At 37.8% G+C, this 6,000-nt stretch overlaps 1 protein-coding gene across 2 annotated transcripts in view; it reads left to right on the top strand.

Annotated features, from left to right (window-relative positions):
- Positions 1-2,424: 2,424 nt before the first annotated feature.
- LOC134212904 (nuclear hormone receptor HR78) overlaps positions 2,425-6,000 on the top strand; it is a 56,917-nt gene continuing 53,341 nt past the window's right edge. The window contains exon 1 of one of the 2 annotated variants that reach the window (XM_062691227.1): positions 2,425-2,821. The gene's annotated coding sequence lies outside the window, so the exon portion shown is untranslated. The remainder of the gene's footprint in view (positions 2,822-6,000) is intronic. The other variant, XM_062691229.1, reaches the window with a different exon arrangement.

Raw genomic sequence — 6,000 nt, 5'->3', positions numbered from 1 at the left:
ATGATTTTGGGATATTCTGGGTCATCCAAACTGTCCTTGAGCTCTAAGCTTGGATATGTATTCAACCATTCATTCATTTTTGTATTCAATCATATCGATAACATATTCCTGAAGATCATGACATGTGATTAGATGGTTTTTGGATATTCTGGGTAATCCAAAATGTCCTTCCTATCTACAGTTTGCATGCTAGCTTTTTTCGTCATTTCAAGCTTGAATGTGTGTGTATTCAACCATATCCATAACATATTCTTGAAGATCATGAGACATGACCACAAGATTTTGGGATATCCTGAGTCATCCGAACCGTCATTGAGTTCAGAACTTGCGATCTACAGGCACGGCACTAGCTTCTTTCGTCGCTCCAAGCTTGTATATGTACTCAACCATGTCCATAACATATTCCTGAAGATCATGAGACATGGTCAGATGATTTTGGGATATCCTGGGCAGTACTGGAGTTTCTCATTTTCAATAAGAGATGTCAAGCGATGTTAACATATCTGCCTCTTTCAATATCTATAGAAACGCGAAGGAAGAATGGCCTGGAACAAAAATCTAAAAAAAAAAATTTGTCCCGTGACAGGGCAACTCGGTGAATTAAAGGAATATGATTAATATATCGACTAGTCATTATTCTTCGCATATATCTATTGAAATAGATTAGAAATTTTAATTTATAATAAAGCACAATATCCTTTCATGATTGCCTTTCATGCGAAATTGATCAAAGAACCCACGATTATTTTATTTTGTTGCATGAAATTTAAAAAGGTGATTTGCTCTCTGTCTTATGACGATCACGACCTTTTGCAGTACTGATCCTGGTCATCCAAGCTGCATTGAGTTCAAAAATTGCGATCTACAGACACGACACTAGTTTCTATCGTCGCTCCAAGCTTGGATAAGTATTCAGTGGATTTTAGCTGCTGAGTTGCATCCGTGTAGTACATCGTTCGGGTTGATTAAAGTTTAGATTTCAGACGAGTGGGTCCAAAGGAATAAGTGCGATTAGTGAAATTAAGATTAAGTGTTAGTTATAACAATTGTGAAAAGTGAAATTAAGATTGAAGCTGCTAATTAGTCTTTCGAACGAGTAGGTCCACCAAGAAAAAGTGTAATGTGTAATTATTAGATATCACAATTTCCTCTACAGGGTACTGAAAAAGAAATTCTTGAAGATGTAGATATCAAGTCCTAAACTCAAGGACAGTTTGGGTTACCAAGAATATTCTAAAACAATCATATGATATCCGTTGATATCCCAGGATCCCAGGAGATATAATGGAAATAATTGAATGGCGCTGAAGCACAAAAAAAATGTTTTCTTGCAGCTGTAGATCTCGAGTCCCGAGCTCAAGAATAGTTTAGATAACCCAGAATATTCCAGAACTACCTGGCGGTATCTTTTCACTTTCTATAAAATGTTATGAACACGGATAAATACTCAAATAAAATCTAAGTAACGAAAAGGAGCTTTTTGCAGCTATAGATTTCAAATCCTGAACTCAAGAATAGTTTGGATGGCCTATGACATCCAAGGAAGATTGAAAATAGTTTATTTTATATCACGGATACGTTTGGAAAAAAATTATCTTATTTTGAATTCTTATTTCACTGCCAATATACCTAATATTTTCTTTTTCCTAACTTCGCCGTGTTCATCACGTTCTAGGTTGTCGCAAGGCCTTGATCGCCCATGCCTGATATTTTTCCCTGATATGGAAGTTAATTTAAAGAATTTTGTTGAAGACACTATTCACTTGTATCCATCGTGCGATTTTATACATCATTTTTCTGTTGAGTTCATATATGACCCCATGGGCCTGAAATGGTGTATCAACTCATTCTATTGCTCACTTCCAAGTTTGAAAAACACGAACAGGATGTCATCCTTCCCAGCAGATGCACTACTTTTCAGCTCATTTAGCATTAGTGATTCCACAGCTTGACCTTCGTCGACATTGTTGACCCTGATCTATAATAGCACTTCTACGAAATGGTGAGTTGAACACTGGGAAAGGTCCCCAAAGGTCCCAAAATATTAAGAGTGGCAAAACATACTTTTGCATGTAAATACTATATTAGTTTAAGTGTAAATATTAGCCAGCGGTAACCGGATAAAAAATATGTTTTAATATTTTGTATATCCTACCAACTTATCAAACTGTCAATTTGAATCGCTAGCCACTCTGCCCATAGTATAATCCACCCCACTGCCATGGAAGCATTAAACCCCCCGTTCACATAAACTGTCGCATCTTATCCCTCGCAACATATTCACTCCCATTCATTCGCCCTGTCAAAGAACCGCTTGAATGAATCGTCTCATGACCAACACTTGCGCCTTCAACACCATCGGCGATTCCATAAACTCTGCAATACGATCGGAGCGAACTCGTGTAATACATCCATACCTGGAAGACATCCATTCACCACTACCGGCACCGTAATCTAAATGCCAAGCCAGGTGATTCAGGAAACACCATCGCAGAAGAGCGAGAAGCTGGCTGTTTTCGTAAAGGCACGTCTCTGCGTCGTCAAACTCGTGTGGTGCATGGCCGAACGGGGTTGTGCCGTAGTGCGGTAGTGTCTTTGAATATTTTTATTTTTTTTATCATCACCACAATTTGTTTTCCAATTTGTTTCGGCTATTATCTACAACGAACGGTGATTGTTATGAAGTTGCAGTTGCAGTGAATGCAGTTTTCTGGTGGCACTTCTTGAGCGTAAGACAACGTGAAAGGTGAAAATCAATTGATGTCCCAGAGTATGAAAGTGGATTAATACCGAGTAGCGGAATCTTGGAACGAATCGAAAGGTAAAGAAGTGAACGCATTCTACTTCCTAGCCCGGGGGATTCGAACCGAACCTCTCACTTTTTTCCTCTTCCCGGAGTTGTGCTTCGTAGCGCGGTTAGCATTTAGGTTTTGCCAGAGCAGTCTGTTGCATTTGCTGGATACGTGCGCATTAGGGTGACAATAGAATGTGAGTGACAATCAATTTGATATTGAACCGTGCGGAAGGTCTTCCTTTAAACGTAGAACATTACTAGCCAATGTTCCGTAAAGTTCTAGGATTGTAATATAAGTAGTTTCCCCTCACAAGATAAATTATTACTAGAAACTAATTAAAATTAAGCTTGGAATTTTTGCAATCACAAGAAATAAATTTGTTCTACAGAATTTTTTTTATGTTTTGGTTTCATTGTCACCCTAAAGGTGCACGTTGCGGTTTCTGGATTTCTTCGAAGTCAGAGAGAAGTGAACAGTGAATGCCTTTGCACGGCGGGTGGCTGCATCACACCAGCATGCAGGCAGAAAACAAGTGGAAACTGAGCCGCTTCGGACGACAACTCGGTTGTTGAATGGCAAACGAAAATTGTTGTTCTGACATTTGAATGAAGAGCAGCGGTGGGATTCTGACCTTTTAAAAGTAGAAGTTTTTTTTGTTCAAGAAGATCCTTTATTTCATTGAGGGTTTGTATTGAAAATTGTTTGTATGAAAATTCTTCAAGTGATATTAATGGGGACGCATGGTCGCTCCTAAGATCTAGCGTAGTATTAAAAATCATGCATAATTGCTACTTAGAATACAAAGACAAAACACACAGCAAGACTTGAAACGAGATAAAATATCAACATCTTGTTCTAGAGATAGAAATCAATTCTATGGCTCAAATAATTACTTTTTAATAAATTGTCAAACAGTATGTATTCAGCTTGACCAAACTTCCAGGATCTGGATAACTCACCTATAAGGTTTGAATGCTGCCAGATCATTTTTTTTCATTATTTATTGAACACTTTTTACCATCCTTGTCAGATATTAGGAACATTGACAGTCCGTCCCATTTATGTGACCTATAAAATGTCTGTTTATACTGATTTGAAATTTGACAAAATTTTGTCTATCTTAACTTTTTTGTTCTACCCCATGACCCTATGACAGAACATAAAACCTTTGGTTTCAGGTTCCAAACCATGTGCTAAAAATTAGCTTTGGGAAGATTGAGTTTTCAATCTATCTATATATATAAAATCAAAATGTAGCGGTTGTTCGGCTAACTACTTCTGAACCACTTAGGCCGAGTTTCAACCAAATTTCTGATATTCTCTATCTATATGTATAAAGGTGGACACAATCTATAGGGTGGTAAGAGTGTATGTTCAGAAACGAACAATTCTGTGTAACTTTCTGAACCATGACTGATTTCAACCAAATTTGGTACAGACATTCTCTATCCTCAGAGGAAGTTAACAAAGGGGTGGGATAGTCATGTAGAAAAAGGGGAGGAGAATTAGTGGGGAGGACATTGTCAGAAAACGAACAATTCTGTGTAACTTTTCTAACTTAGGATAAATTTTGTCAACCAAATTTGGTACAATTGTTCTCTATCCCTCAGAGGAAGTTAACAAAGGGGTGGGATGGTCATGCGTAGAAAAGGGGAGGGTGGTGGGAGGGTTTGTTCAGAAAGCAGAACAATTCTGTGTAACTTTCTAACTCCCAGGACCGATTTCAATAGGTTGGTACAGACATATCTCTATCCTACGAGAAATTAATCAAAGGGTGGGATAGTCTGTATAGAAAGGGGAGGGTGTGAGGAGGGGTTTTGTTCAGAAACAGCAATTCATGTAACCCCTGTACTGATTTCAACCAGGACCGATTTGGTACACACATTCCTTTTCTGATCGTCTCTCAACAAAGGGATGGGATGGTCATTGGAAAAAAGGGAGGGTATACTGGGGAGGTGTCTTTGGAAAACGAAGCAACTCAGTGTAACTCCCAACCCCAGGACCGGATTTCAGTAAATTTTGTACACACATATTCACTACAGAGGAGCCGATCGTGCCGGGAGGAGAATTTTGGATAAAGAGGTAGGGGTCTGAAGGGAGGTATTTGTTCAGAAATGCAGCGTTTAGTGCCTTCCCCAGACACTGTGCGATTTCAACCAAATTTAGTTGCTACACATTTTCTATCCCTAGGAGAAGATAACAAAGGGGTGATAGCCGTTGAGAAAAGAGGAAGGGTAAAGGGAAAGCGGTTGTCTTTAGAAACGTGGGCAATTCAATTGTAACTCCTATTTGACCCCAGGACCAATTCTAAGCAGATTAAATGATTAATTCGTCATTCAAATCCTCTGCCCAATTCGAAAGATTATGATTAATGAATTATAATTTTTTGAAATGATGACTGATAATGATTAATGATTAAATTCATCTTTGACAATAATTAACGATTATGAATAATAGATGAAAAAACCGTTGGATTGCGGTGCGATTACCGATCAATGATTAAATGTTGTTACACACTATGTAGCATGGTTAATGATTAACGATCGATATGATTAATGGATTGATGATTATGAATGATCAAAATTTGCATAGTGATCCGCATAATCCATGAGTAACTCTTTATTCCAAATTTTAAAGGTACCAAGATACCATTTATATGATAATGATTCAAAGATTAATCAAATAAAGCAAAAGGTATACGATCCAGTATGTTCCAGCGCCTTCTGGTAAATTTTACCTTGCCAATTTCAACTAGATTTGGAACAAACATTCTTTTTCTTAAGAGGCATGAAGATGACGAGGATCGATCGTTCAACTTCTTTCATATCGAAATCATGGTTTCGCTCCAGAGAAACGTGATTCAAAGTGTTTCATCTGGACAGTAAATGTGATCATTTCTTTTAAAAATAGACGTTTTTCCGGAATAAGGCATCGGTGTATGTTTTCCTTCTTTAGAAATAGACGTTTGCCCGGAGATAAAGCGATTTTAGGTTTGATCCCATTTTCAAAATCTGATCAATGTTTTCAAATGTAAATCTACCTTCTTTTCCCAATCAAATGATGAAATATCAATACAAGAAAACACAATTATCCTTTTGACCTATTCCAATTCCGATGGTGAAAAAAACTGCGAATTAAACTGGCAACTCCGAGCAAGGCCGGGTACATAAAGCTAGTACTCTCCATAAAAAAACATTTGACGCAT

Source organism: Armigeres subalbatus, chromosome 2, assembly GCF_024139115.2.
Source record: "Armigeres subalbatus isolate Guangzhou_Male chromosome 2, GZ_Asu_2, whole genome shotgun sequence".
Lineage (NCBI taxonomy): Eukaryota > Metazoa > Arthropoda > Insecta > Diptera > Culicidae > Armigeres > Armigeres subalbatus.
This window is presented reverse-complemented; position numbering and strand designations above follow the sequence as displayed.